General features: G+C 42.9%; 1 protein-coding gene across 1 annotated transcript in view; it reads right to left on the reverse strand.

Annotated features, from left to right (window-relative positions):
- Nucleotides 1-8,734, reverse strand: part of HERC1 (HECT and RLD domain containing E3 ubiquitin protein ligase family member 1) — a 174,190-nt gene extending 165,456 nt beyond the window's left edge. The window contains exon 1 of the mRNA XM_079769878.1: nt 8,605-8,734. The gene's annotated coding sequence lies outside the window, so the exon portion shown is untranslated. The remainder of the gene's footprint in view (nt 1-8,604) is intronic.
- Between the last annotated feature and the right edge of the window lie 6,567 nt (nt 8,735-15,301).

Below are 15,301 nucleotides of genomic sequence, written 5' to 3' on the forward strand. Positions count from 1 at the left end.
ATTCTTTCTGAGCGTGGATATTATGAATCAATGCAGCACCTCCATTAAATGCAAAAGGTTTCAAATGAACAATCCTGTCTAGACCAGAAATTGCATTCCAATCGATTTCATCTACACAAAATAACCTACATGTATCAGTGCAGTATTAGTGGACAATGAATTTCATTTTCGAGTTACAAGAACCTGCCAACCGCAGGCATTAAGTCTTTCCCACAATGGGTCACTAAAAAGACTACAGAGCATTTTTTAAAATCAGTTACCTCTGGTATTAAAAAAAGCATATTGTAGAGAAAACAAGTTCTCTCATACATTACTTGTAGATATGCAAATTAGTACAATACTTCTGGAGAAAAACTTGGCAATACCTAACAAAACTACATATGCACTTAACTTTTGACCCAGCAATCCCACTGATATGAATCTATCTTAAAGGTACACCTCTAACAAGACAAAAATACATTTGCACAGGTCATTTTTTGCAACATCTATAATCTATAATAATAAAAGGGTAATATGCTAATTAGACCGGACGTCTTCCGGACATCATTCCAGATGTCCTTCCTGACAAAGGCGGGACGGAAGCCGGCTGGGGTCCCAGGTGCCTGCGGGCGGCCCAAGGGAAGCCAGCCCAGGTCCTGGGCACCTGCCGGCGGCCGGAAGAGGGAAGGAGCCAGGGTCCCGGGTGCTGCTGGCAGCCAGAGGAGAGAAGCCCAGGTCCTGGGTGCCAGAGGGAAACCAGTGCCAGCAGCCAGGGGAAGGAAGGTCTACTCTTGCACGAATTTTCATGCATCGAGCCTCTAGTTGCGTATAATTGCAAAACACAGGAAATAACCTAAATGCCCATCAGTAGAAGAATAGTTAAAATAAATTAGGATACGTCCTCACAGTAGAGTAGGATACAGCTATAAAAGAAAAAAAGTGAAGAATACTTTTTAAATCTCTCTTCAAAAGAATGAACTGATTTGAAGTGATTTCCAGAATATACTGTACTGTTAAGTGATAAAAGTAAAGTTCAAAAGAGTATTACATGTCACTCTTCATATAAAAAATAGAGAAAAGGTAAACAGCTTGGCAGTTCCTCAAAAAGTTAAAGTTACCACATGACCCAGCAATTCCACTTTAAGTTATATATACAAGGAAATTGAAAACATATGTCCACATATAACCTTATACATGAATGTTCACAGAAGTATCATTCATAATAGCAAAAAAAGAAAAACCAACCCTAGCCGGTTTGGCTCAGTGGATAGAGCATCGGCCTGCGGACTGAAAGGTCCTAAGTTCGATTCCGGTCAAGGGCATGTACCTTGGTTGCGGGCACATGCTCAGTAGGGGGCATGCAGGAGGCAGCTGACCGATGTTTCTCTCTCATCGATGTTTCTAACTCTCTATCCCTCTCCCTTCCTCTCTGTAAAAAATCAGTAAAATATATATATTTTTTTAAATGTCCATCAATTGATGCATGAAACAAAATGTGGTATATTCTTACAACAGAATATCATTCAGCCATTAAAAGGAATAAAGTACTGATACATGCTTCAACATGGAATAATCTCAAAAAATTATGCTAAGTGAAAGAAGCCATGCACAAAAGTCCACATATTATATGATTCCACTTACATGAAATGTCCACAATAGACAATTCCATAAAAAAAGAAAGTAGATTAGTGGTTACCGGGGACTGGGGAAGGGGGAATGGGAAATAACTAACTGCTTATGGATACAAGAATTTCTCTTGGGGATGATGAAAATGTTTTGAATTAATGGTGATGGTTGCACAACCTTGTGAATATACTAAAAACCATTAAATAGTACACTTCAAAAGTGTGAGTTTTATGGTATATGAATTGTATCTCAATTTTAAAAAATATATGAGAAAAAAGAAACATAAGAAAACACACACAATCTGTTCATTTGTGTAGAAGAAATAGAGGAAGAATAAACCAGAAACTTAAGAGACTGGTTAATAACTACAGGACATAGAAAACAGGTGGGGAGCAGAGGGGATGGCAATAGGGTAGCAGGAATAAGAAGTAATACTTTTCTAAGTATATCCTTTTATGTACTCATGTTTAGTTGCAGTAATGTTTCATATAACAATGTAAATATACAAATAATGAAAATCAACCAGGACTGGGGGAAACCCAAAATGGAAAAGAGTAAGAAAAGAACTTAACTGCATTACAGATTAATAACATAACCATACTAAAAGGAGTGGGGAAGAAAAAAACAAACTTAGGTAACTTTGGAAAACAGTATTTTGAGTCAGATACTGTAAGGCCAAAGACACACACCAAAAAGCTGTATACAAATACTGCATTTAATTAGCAACTATGTTTCTCACAAGGACATAGGTTAGCAATCATAACTACTTGATGTGCATCCTAAAAGTGAATAAATAAGTTAGTATACTAAAGATGAGAGCAAGGTTTCTCACTTCAGAAAAAAAAGTTATAAGAATAGGAGACAAGTTAGAATGAACCTTGTGGTGTTGGACTGGAGTAGAGTTCATACTACTATATATAGAAATAAATGTGTGTATGCATGGATGGTTTAGTATATAACATATTATCTCCTAGCTCTGTCCTCTGAGGGCCTAGGAATAATGACACCCCACTGAGCACACCTAGCATCCAGATCTCGATTTAAATTCTATTCTCCAATAAAAGGAAGCAAAGCTCCTTAGAGAGAGAAGTGGTTGATTCCAGGAAAGATACAAAATAAGCATGGAATAGTCTGTGGTGCCAGGATATAAAACAGTGCTCAAAAAAGGGTGAAGGACAACATGAAAGAGTTCCTAATGGCCAAAACTGAAACAATGTGAGCAATAAAATATTACTACTGGATTATAATATGTAGAATAATTACCCACGAGATCATACTTATATAAATAAATAACTGAATATAATGAAGAAGGGACATCTCTTCCTTACAGAAGAATTCCAATAATAAATGCAAAAGGAATGAGGGAAATACAAAATCGACATTAGGCCCAGCGATGTGGTTCAATGGTCAAGCATCGACCTATGAACTAGGAGGTCACCATTCAATTCCTGGTCAGGGTACATGCCTAGGTTGCAGATGCAGACTCGATCCCCAGTACGGGGCGTGCAGGAGGCAGCCGGTCAATAATTCTCTCTCATCATTAATGTTTCTATCTCTCTCTCCCTTTCTCTTCCTCTCTGAAATTAATTAAAAATCTATTTTAAGAAAAAAACACAACCTGTCAGAATGGCTATCATCAACAAATCAACGAAAGACAAGTGCTGGCAAGGATGCAGAGAAAAAGGAACCCTCGTGTACTGCTGGTGGGAATGCAGACTGGTGCAGCCACTGTGGAGAACAGTATGGAGTTTCCTCAAAAAACTAAAAATGGAACTCCTATTTGACCCAGTAATCCCACTTCTAGGAATATACCCCAAGAAACTAGAAACACCAATCAGAAAGGATATATGCACCCCTATGTTCATAGCAGCACAATTTACAAATAGCTAAGATTTGGAAACAGCCTAAATGCCCATCAGCAGATGAGTGGATTAGAAAACTATGGTACATCTACACAATGGAATACTACGCTGCTATAAAAGAAGGAATTCTTACCATTTGCAGCAGCATGGATGGAACTGGAGAGCATTATGCTAAGTGAAATAAGCCAGGCAATGAAAGAAAAATACCACATGATCTCACTCATTTATGGAAAATAAAGAACATTATAACCTGATGAACAAAAAGATAGATACAGAGGCAGCGAACATTGAACAGACTGTCAAATTACAGTGGGAAGGCTGGGGAGTGTTGGGGAGGGGGGTAAAGAGATCAACCGAAGGACTTGTATGCATGCATATAAGCACAACTAATGGACACAAGACACTGGGGGGGTGGGATGAGGGCATGTGCCAGGGGGTAGGGGAGGCTGGGGAAGGTCAAGGGGGGAAAAAAGGAGATATATGTACTACTATTTGTAATACTTTAGACAATAAAATAAAATTTTTAAAAAAAGAAAAAAACACAAAATTACCATTAGGCAAATGCCACAGCAATAACTGTTGCAGAAAAGACCCACCAACAGTTGCTAAAATCACTGAGTGAAAGTTTGAGGAGAAACAATATATCTCCAAGTATAAAGAATAGTAACTTTACAGTAGAGAATCAGCAGAGGCCACCTTAACCAAGTCATCAAGGTTAAAATGTCACTAGCAGCAAGATACCCTCTAATATGATACACTGAGAAGGCCAGATCACTTCTGTGGTTTCTTGCAAACACACATAACCTCAACCTAATCATTAGAAAAATATCAGAGAAGCCCAAAATGAAAAAATTCTACCAAATAACTGGACCAGTACTCATCATGTCAAGGTCATGAAAGAAAAAAAATAAACTCTAGTTTAGTTAATAGTAGTATACCAATGTTAATTCCCTAATTTTGATCATGGTACTATGATTATGTAAGTGATCAACATTAGGAGATGTGTGAAAGGTATATAGAAACTGTACCATTTTTGCAACATTTCTATAAGTCTAACATTATTTCAAAATAAACAGCTGAAAATAAATAAAAGCCATCAATCAATCATCTTATTCAATTTCCTTTTTCCCTGCTCAGGGATCTCATCTGGAATTTAATATTCCAATTAACTTAGAGGGCCCAGTAAGTGACAGTAAAACAAACTAAAATCATAAAAATAGCCCAGCCGGTGTGGCTCAGTGGTTGAGCATCAACCTATGAACCAGGAGGTCACGTTCAATTCCCAGTCGGGGCATATGCCCAGGTTGCGGGCTTGATCCCCAGTGTGGGGTATGCAGGAGGCAGCCAATCAATGATTCTCTCTCATCACTGATGTTTCTATCTCTCTAGCCCTCTCCTTTCCTCTCTGAAATCAATAAAAATATATATTATAAAAAAAAAAAGAATGTAACTCCATCACCCTTCCTTCTCTGCTAAACTCATAAAAATAACATCTGGCATCTCAAAAATTAATTGCATACTTTATGTTCCCTTATAAATGTTTTTATCAAAAATATTTGCTAGCTGCTGTGACTTTACTGGCTTTGCAAACTTCTTTTTAAATGACATGAGCAACTTTTTATGTTTTCAAAATCATGATAATCTGCAGTGTGTGCATGTAAGAACGCATTTCATTTGTCTGTTAAACCAAAGCTATAATTACATTTAAAAAATTATCTACAATAGATTATAGCATTTTTTACTTATTATTACATAGTTGTTCAACTATAAATTCAAGTTTTATCTCACAAGCTAATTTGCTTTGTTTTTGGTTAATCCTCACCTGAGGAAATTTTTCTATTGATCTTTTGGAGCAGGCGTCCTCAAACTACGGCCCATGGGCCACATGCGGGTGTTTTTGCTGTTTTGTTTTTTTACTTCAAAATAAGATATGTGCAGTGTGCATAGGAATTTGTTCATAGTTTTTTTTAAACTATAGTCTGGCCCTCCAACGGTCTGAGGGACAGTGAACTGGCCCCCTGTTTAAAAAGTTTGAGGACCCCTGTTTTAGAGAGTGTGGAAGAGAGAGGAAAAGACAGAGAAACACATTGACTGGTTGCCTCCTGCACGCGCCCCAACCATGCCCTGTACCACGGAGGAGCCTGTAACCAAGGTATGTGCCCTTGACCGGAATCGAACCAGGAACCCTTTGGTTTGCAAGCCAACACTCTATCCACTGAGCCAAACTGGCTAGGGCCTCAATTTGCTTTTATCCTAACACAAATGTCTCTCCATATTCCAAACCGCAGTCGTTGTTATTTTAAGTTCTGAAAATCTGAATTTTAAAAAACAAGTGTTCAATGTACCCAGTCCTCTTTTTTTGTTTCAAATATCAAGAAAGCCATTTAGTCTTTCTTAGGGAAAAATGCTTGGGATAATTGAATTGTATGGCTATTTACGATGTGCATCCTCTACTTGACCAATCCAGTTCAACACAGTCTTCTAAATTTCTTTAATCAAATGGGATTTTTAGTACACATTTATATCAATAAGCAGATTAAGTGGTTGTTTATATTTGCTCTCTCGTCCATGCACCACCTGGATGTGTCTATATTGAGAGTGAAATACCTAGATGACCAGCAAATGAATGAGAAGTGTCATATGCAAACAGTATGACTAGAAATTTAAGAAACAAAGTGATAAGAACCTTAGGAAAGCAAAATTCCTAAAAGTGTAGAATTTCAAGAGGCCTTAATAGGCCATTTAATCCATTCCAATGACAACCCCAGACAGATGACAATCTATCCTAATTTTAAAAGCCTTTAGATTTCCAACTTCCCTAGATTCTGCCACTTAATCCTATCATGTGATTGGGGGAAATATTACAAGACTATTCTTTGCCCTACCTAATACTTTATTTTCTCAAATGACATAATTATTCTATATAATAAAAGCTTAATATGCAAATTGTCCCCTCGGCTGGTTGTTGGACCAGGAGTTCGACTGCTCTCTATGACTTGCGCTGACCACCAGGGGGCGGTGCGGAACATGGCAGGTGGTAGTGGAGGCGCTGCCAGCCCCAATGGGCCCTGACAAGAGTTGGACTGTGGTGGGATGGTGGAGCAGGTGAGCGGGCAGCACCAGATCAAGGCGGGTGCAAGCGGGACCTGATCGCCCCGCCAACTGCCCCACAGACGGCGACCAGCCGCAGGGGCAGGGGGTGGGGATGGTGGAGCAGGTGAGGGGCAGCGCCAGGCCAAGGCAGGGTGCCAGGCAGGGCTGCAGGGCTGCAAGGCTGGGGGTGCAAGCTGGAGCCCTATCTCCGCAGGCCACCCTGAGGGACCCCACCCATGCATGAATTTGTGCACCGGGCCTCTAGTGTGTGTATGTGTGTGTATATATATATATATATATATATATATATATATATAGTCAAGGATGTACCAGTGTGGCTCAGTGGTCGAGTGTCGACCTAAGAACCAGGAGGTCACAGTTCCATTCCCAGTCAGGGCACATGTCCAGGTTACGGACTCTATCCCCAGTGGAGGGTGTGCAGGAGGCAGCCTATCAATGATTCTCTCTCATCATTGATGTTTCTATCTCTCTCTCCTTATCTCTCTGTAATCAATAAAAATATATTTTTTAAAATAAAAATAAATAAAATCAAGGAAGTCATATACATGTGCAAACAGGCACCTAGGACACTCAATTTTGCTAGTATAAACACACGCTATAGAAAAACCTACATAATCAAAGGCACACATTCACCCCACCCCAATCACAAAAGCACTATGAAACAAACAATGCCACGTAACTATTTTGGCCTAAAAATAACCAATGGAAATCAATTTTATAAACCTCGAGGTAAACAGGTTTCTTCCCTCTATGAATACAGTTTATTTGCTTTCCAAAACACTGCTCCTTTTCACCATCCACCTCAGGCACAACTGCAAAAACACATAATGTACGAGATCCAAGCAGATACTTTTTTAATGTTTGATTTTTAAAACCATTTAGCTAACAATCATTTAAAGAGATAGGCCCAATGAAAGAGATAGTGATGACAGAGTCCAACCATTGATAATGAACAAGTAACTAGATTTAATCAAGCAGGCCAAAGATGTGACTCAAATAAAACAAATGATTTTTGCAATATATATAAAATGGGAAAGACCCAATCAAGGATGAGCCAGGTACTATTTGAAAAAATTAAGTGTCTGTTAGAAATTCACCAAAATGTTAACCATGAAATGTTATCTCTGGAAATGGAATTACAATGATGCGTTAGTTTGCTCAGGTTTGGTATTCCTACTATTCTGATTATCCATATTTAACACAGTATTACAGATATTTTAAAATTAAGGCAAATTATGTCCCGGTGCTTCACAGCTCTCCAGGATGGAAAACACATCTTTTACATAACCTCCTGGGAAATGTGGTACCTACCAGCTCCTGTCTTCCTCCGGTCTCCCATGAACATGCCACCCATCACCATATTCTCTGGGGCAACTCCTGTCATCATCATCCTCATCTCACTCCAAAGACTAAACAATGCATCTCGTCTCCCCTCCTGCTAGCAGAGGCTATAAATTATTTTACCGAGGCGGGAGATTTGGAAAAAGGTTTACCAGATGATGAGCTGCCCCCACCCAAAAGCAGAGGAAGTGAGAAAGACACCTCGTCCCAACCTCCACCTCCACCCCTCAAAAGGTGGCCGCGAGAGGGACACCGGGGTCGCAGCTCTCCTAGGATCTGGTGGGGGGGGTGGGGGGGGGAGTCGACCGCCGCGCCCGGCCCACCTGGCCCCAGCCAGGGGAGGGGCGCTCGTTAGCGGATAAAGGGGTGAAGGAAAAGGTCAGAGATGCGACCCTGGATGGTTGAGGGACACGTACAGCCAGCCGCCGGAGGGGCGGGTCCCTCCGCCCTCTCGGGCGAGCGGCTCGGCTTCTAACGTGACTTTGTAGGCATCCGGGCCGCGAGAAGCCCCTGGGGCCAGGGGGCCTCGCCGCGCCGGCAGGGCTCCCTCAGGCCTTCGACGGCCGCCCACCCGGGACCCCGGCGCCCCGCTCGGCAGCGGCCCCGGAACGCTCCGGCCAGCCTTGCCCGGCCGGCGGGGCGCAAGCAGAGGCGGCCAGGAAGACAGAAGAGGAGGCGTTACCATACGCGGCTCCGGGTGAGACGCGGACCCTGTGACCCGAGCCCGGCTCGGCGGCGGCGGCGGTGGCCGCGTCCTTTATTTTTGCTGCAGCAGCGGCGACTTGTCAAAGGGAAAGACGTAAGAGGCGGCGGCAGCAGCAGCGGCAGGCGAGTCTCGCGGGATTTAGGCGGAACTCTCGCGCAGCCCGGAGCCCTCGCCCCGCCCCCCAGGCCGAGCGCGGGAGGCGAGAGGGGCTGGGGAGGAGGGCCCGAGGAAGTTGCGGGAGCGAGGGGAACGGGAAGAGGCTTGATTGGGGTGGGGTAAACCTAGGTTCTTTGGAGACTCAAGTACCGCGCAGCCCTCACCTTTCAGCCCTCGCAGCGTGGACCGGACTCCACCAATGAAGCACAATGGAGGCGTTTCACAAAGGGCGGTGAGGAGTGGGAGCCAGGCAGCGCGCCCCTCTTAACTCCCGGTGGGCTGGAAAAACCCCACTGACCGGCCTCCTGGTGCTGCGGGACGAAACCACGCGTAGAAAAGCTGACTGCAGCGCCCGGTTGGCCACACCCCTTTATCTCGGATGCGCACGCTGCGCTCTGCGCTCTTTATCTCCCATCACAGCCTAGACCTTTGCCCGGTCAAGTTCAATCACATGAAAGTATTTCACTGGACCTACTAATATCTTATTATTCATGTTTTTGCGCTGCCGGACTGCCAGAATCCCGCAAATGCTGGGGCTTCCGATCCTTGGTTTTCTTTAGTGCTGAGGCTCACGGAGTACATTTTCTTTGGTTGACTGACATCCTTAACCGTAACCCCGAACTCTACAATGATGTCCCGTGAGGGACCCTAACTGGCTTGGTCATCACTGTATCCCCAGCACCTAACACCGGTCCAGGTACTCATTACATTGTTGAATGATACTCCTGTCCCCGTCTTCCTTCTGTACCTGTTCTTACTCTTAGGCTCCTGCATTTCTAGCCACCTTCCAGGTGTCCTTCCTTAAAAATATTCTGCTGAGCACCAGTTATGTCCAACTGACTGAGGGTATGGAGTTGGTCTCCACCCTCAAGAAGTTCACTAATTGGGGACATAAGAGGAAAATACAACATACAAGTCATGTATGTTTCACTAATGTAAAAAAAAATTATGGTAGAGGTAAAGACTGGTTAAACTGGGTGTATGTGAGGCAGTTTAGCTGGAGAGTTATTTGACTCTGAAATAACTTGTTTCACTGTCAGACATAGATGAGAATTCTGGGATCCCATTTACCAGGTGTATGTCCTTGGGCAAGTTGCTTGACCTCTCTGAACCTCAGTTTCTTATCTGTCAACTTATAATGTTGGTTCTTACTATCACAGGGTTCCTGTGAGAAGTAAAATATATGTAAAGTTTCTGACATACAGTATATTACTCATTAAATGTTAGGCCTTATTTAAATGTGTGTACCTTTTAAGTTTGTCCATATAAAATGTGTACCTCTCTGGTAAACTAGATGTGAGGGAGTGGGTATATGTAGAGTGATGTCATTGTTGCTAGTGCTTTATGATCTGGGTATTATGTGTGAAGCTGAGATAAAGCCAACAAACTCCCTTGTCATTTTTACTTGCTAATGATGTAGGCATCATTACCTTTTCTCTTTCAAGAAAAGGACTCTACTTACTTTAAAGGCCATTTAAGAGATTCTCTCTTTTGCCCTCTCCTTAACTTCCACCCTCAGGGCTGTCTGGGAAGAACGGAATTCAATTTCATACAAGTAACAAATACAGTTAATGTCTGCAAGTAAGCCTTAACTACTGTCCAACCTTACCTTGACCACGCTAACCCTTCCCTAAACACTCTAATTCTTAAATCTCCATATGCTGGAGTCTTATTGTCAACACTAGAGGCCCGGTGCATGAAATTCGTGCATGGGGGGGGGGTGTCCCTCAGCCCAGCCTGCACCCTCTCCAATCTGGGACCCCTAGAGGGATGTCCGACTGCCCGTTTGGCCCGATCCTGGTAGGGATTATAGAAGATAAATAAATCCCAACAAAAATGGCTGCGGCCACGGAGCGAGCAGGAGGCTTCTTGGAAATGGCTGTGGCCACGGAGCTAGAAAGGCTTCTTGGAAAAAGAGATTTAAAAGGAGAGCACATATGAGGATCCAGCTCATTTCATGAAGAGTGATTCGTAAATCAACACTAAAATAACTTCAAGCCCGATCCCGGTAGGATCAGGCCTAAACGGGCAGTCGGACATCCCTCTCACAATCCAGGACTGCTGGCTCCCAACTGCTCACCTGCCTGCCTTCTTGATTGCCCCTAACCACTTCTGCCTGCCAGCCTTATCAGCCCCTAACCACTCCCCTGCCAGCCTGATTGATGCCTAACTGCTCCCCTGCCAGCCTGTTTGCCCCTAACTGACCTAGCCTGCAGGCCTGTTCCCCCCCCCCCCCCCCGCCACAAATGCTCTCTCCTGCAGGCCTGGTTCCCCCCCCCCAGCTGCCCTTTCCTGCAGGCTCGGTCGCCCCCATCTTCCCTCCTCTGCCGGCCTGGTCACCCCTAACTGCCTTCCCCTGCAGGCTTGATCACCCCCAACTGCCCTCCCTTGCAAGCCTGGTGCCTCCCAACTGCCCTCCCCTGCTGGCCTGATTGCCCACAACTGCCCTCCCTTGCAGGCATGGTCCATCCCAACTGCCCTCCCCTGCTGGCCATCTTGTGGTGGCCATCTTGTGTCCACATGGGCGCAGGATCTTTGACCACATAGGGGCAGCCATCTTGTGTGTTGGAGTGATGGTCAATTTGCATATTACTCTTTTATTAGATAGGATAGAGGCCTGGTGCACGGGTGGGGGCCAGCTGGTTTTCCCTGAAGGGTGTCCCAGATCAGGGTGGGGGTTCCCTTGGGGTGTGGGGCAGCCTGGGCCAGGGGCCTGTGGTGGTTTGCAGGCCGGCCATGCCCCCCAGCAACCCAAGCGGAGGCCCTGGTATCTGGGATTTATTTATCTTTTATAATTGAAACTTTGTAGCCTTGAGCAGAGCCAAGCCTCCTGCTCGCTCTGTGGCCACAGCCATTTTTGTTGGGATTTATTTATCTTCTATAATTGAAACTTTGTAGCCTTCAGTGGAGGCTTGGGCCCACCAGGGTGTGCGGAAAGCTTGGCTTCCTCCATTGCCTGGGAAACCCAAGCCTCCTGCTCACTCCGTGGCCGCATCCATCTTGGTTGGGGTTAATTTGCATACTCGCTCCTGATTGGCTGGTGGGCGTGACTTGTTGGTGTAACGGAGTGATGGTTAATTTGCATATTACTCTTTTATTAGATAGAATCATTCTCCCAACTCTTACCAGTTCATTGTATCCAGATTTCCCCTAGAGAAAAATGTTGGATATGGGAGGGGAGATAGAAGGAACTCAAGGCCAAGGCCTCAGCATCACAGGCCTTTGCCCTGATAGTCTCAGCAGCACACACTGGCCACTTCAGTCTGCTACATCTTTTCCCACATGTGTACAGCACCCCCATGTCAGCCACACATTCCATAATCCCACACCCCAACCAGGAGGTCCCAGACAGAGGAACTGGAGAATCAATAGAAGAATTTATATTTTTCATCTTTCATCTGTAAATAGGAAATATGTGCCTCCTAAATAAAAAGTAGGGCTAAGTCAGAAGTGAAAGAATCCAACAGAGGAGTAAAGACAGAGAAGAGGAGAAGGTTAAAAGGGTTCTGGGGATAAACTTGTTTTGCCTTTGGCACTTGGCTCAAGAAACAAATAGCTCCAATGTTTAGAAAAGGGCTGCAGAGCCAGAATCCACAGTCATGAGTCCTGGTATCTCCTGGAAAGGCAGCCTATTTGCCCTCGGGTTACACAGCCTTTCTGACCCTCGTCTCACATCTGTATATATGGGTGATAATAGGTTTTCTGCCTGCCTCAATATCATGGGAATCACAACATAGGAAAGTACTTTGTAAGCCTGGAGTACACCTAAATGTGAGGTGTTACCATTAATTCATTCACTTAACAGATCCTTGTTGAATGCCTGGCATAAACCAGGCACTTGTGCATGGCATTGAATATACTGAGTAGAGCAAGGTTTATACCTGACCTCAAGATCCCTTATGGTCCAATGGGAGGAGATAGGGAAGAAAATAAATATTATAATACATGTGAAGTGAGTGCAAGGACAAGGGTATGGGGGGTGGGGGGGGAAGTATGGAACAGGAGGAAGGACAAAAAGCTAGAAAGGCTTCTTGGAAAAGGAGGTTTAAAAGGAAATGAGGATCCCGCTCATTTCATGAAGAGTGATTCGTAAATCAACTCTAAAATAACTTCAACTAATTGCTCTGTTGTGGGTTGTGAATTCTGCTTTGTTCTAATAAAACACACATCTCCTAAACCATTAGAAAAGAGTCTTTGATGTGGAATCATTATATATCCCCATTAGCTTTGAAGAAAGATGAAATTAATGGAGAAAAAAATCAGTGGTATCTTAATTGCAAACATTTTGTTCTTACAGCTTGTGTTTAAGCACCAGAAAAAAAAGAACGCATTCCACCTGACAGACTGTCCCCAATAGCTCCCTGCAGCCAGTCTTTCTGATCCAGGGAATATTGCAAATCAGAGGCCAAGAGGCATTTCCAAAATGTGATAATATTTTATTTTTATTTATGTGTTTATTTATACTCTACTTCTTTTCAAAAAGATTTTGAGATAACTGTAAGCACTTTATTCTGAATCCAAGAAAGTGTGTGTGTGTGTGTGTGTGTGTGTGTGTGTGTATGTGTCACTCAATCCTTTCTCATATCTATTGGTGCCTACTATGTATAAAACACCTGGTTAGAAATAGAGGCTGTACAAAGTAGGTCCATGCCCTCTAGGGTTCTGAAAACTTAAGATGGAAATAAAGATCCATGAAAAGATAGCTAAATAACCAACAGTGTGGATTCTATCCCCCTATATTTTTCATTGGTTGAATGAACAAAATTGTAAAGTTAGGTGCCCAACTTCTGGAACTTGTTTATTCTACCCTACTGCTCCTTCAGAGAAGTGGGATTAAAAAGGAAGGGCAACTCATTTACCATTGCACCAAAGAAATTAAGATACCTAGGAATAAACTTAACTAAAGAGGTAAAAGACCTGTAGTTGGAAAAGTACAGGACATTGAAAAAAGAGATAGAGGAAGACATAAATAAATGGAAGAACATACCGTGTTCATGGATTGGTAGAATCAACATCATTAAAATGTCCATACTACCCAAAGCAATTTATAGATTCAATGCAATCACCATTAAAATACCAATGGCATATTTCACAGACCTAGAACAAACTCTCCAAAAAATTCATCTGGAATAAAAAAAGACCCTGAATAGCCACAGCAATCTTGAGAAAGAAAAACAAAGTTGTAGGGATCACAATACCAGATATCAAGCTATATTACAAAGCCACGGTTCTCAAAACTGCCTGATACTGGCACAAGAACAGACATATAGACCAATGGAACAGAACAGAGAACCCAGAAATAGACCCAAGCCATTATGCTCAATTAGTATTTGACAAAGGAGGCAAGAGCATACAATGGAGTCAAGACAGTCTCTTCAATAAATGGTGTTGGGAAAATTGGACAGATACATGCAAAAAAATGAAACTAGATCACCAACTTACACCATACACCAAAATAAACTCAAAATAGATAGAGGACTTAAACATAAGACGGGAAACCATAAAAATCTTAGAAGACTCCATAGGCAGCAAAATATCAGACATATGTTGTAGCAATATCTTTACCGATACAGCTCCTAGGGCAATGGAAACTAAGGAGAAAACAAACAAATGGGACTACATCAAAATAAGCTTCTGCACAGCAAAAGAAACCATCAACAAAACAACAAGAAAGCCCACTGCACGGGAGAATATACTTGCCAATGCTATCCCCGATAAGGGTTTAATCTCCAAATTTTACAGGGAACTCATACAACCTAACAAAAGAAAGATAAACAATCCAATCAAAAAATGGGCAAAGAATCTAAATAGACATTTTTCGAAAGAGGACATACAGAAGGCCGAGAGACCTATGAAAACATGCTCAAAGTCACTAATCATCTGAGAGATGCAAATCAAAACAACAATGAGGTACCATCTCACACCTGTCAGAATGGCTATCATCAGTAAATCAACAAATGACAAGTGCTGGTGAGGATGCAGAGAAAAAGGAACCCTCGTGCACTGCTGGTGGGAATGCAGACTGGTGCAGCCACTGTGGAAAATAGTATGGAGTTTCCTCAAAAAGTTAAAAATGGAACTCCCATTTGACCCAGTAATCCCACTTCTAGGAATATGTCCCAAGAAACCAAAAACACCAATCAGAAAGGATATATGCACCCTTATGTTCATAGCAGCACAATTTATAATAGCTAAGATTTGGAAACAGCCTAAGTGCCCATCAGCAGATGAGTGGTTTAGGAAACTGTGGTACATCTACACAATGGAATACTACGCTGCTATAAAAAAGAAGGAACTTTTACCATTTGAAACAGCATGGATGGAACTGGAGAGCATTATTCTAAGCGAAATAAGCCAGGTGGAGAAAGATAAATATCACACGATCTCACTCATATGTAGGATATAATGAACAACATAAACTGATGAACAAAAATATATCCTGAGACAGGTTAATACTGAACAAACCGTCCAACCTCAGAGAGAAGGCGGGGGGGTGGGGAGGGTTAGAGATCAACCA

This window comes from Cnephaeus nilssonii, assembly GCF_951640355.1.
Source record: "Cnephaeus nilssonii genome assembly, chromosome: 4".
Lineage (NCBI taxonomy): Eukaryota > Metazoa > Chordata > Mammalia > Chiroptera > Vespertilionidae > Cnephaeus > Cnephaeus nilssonii.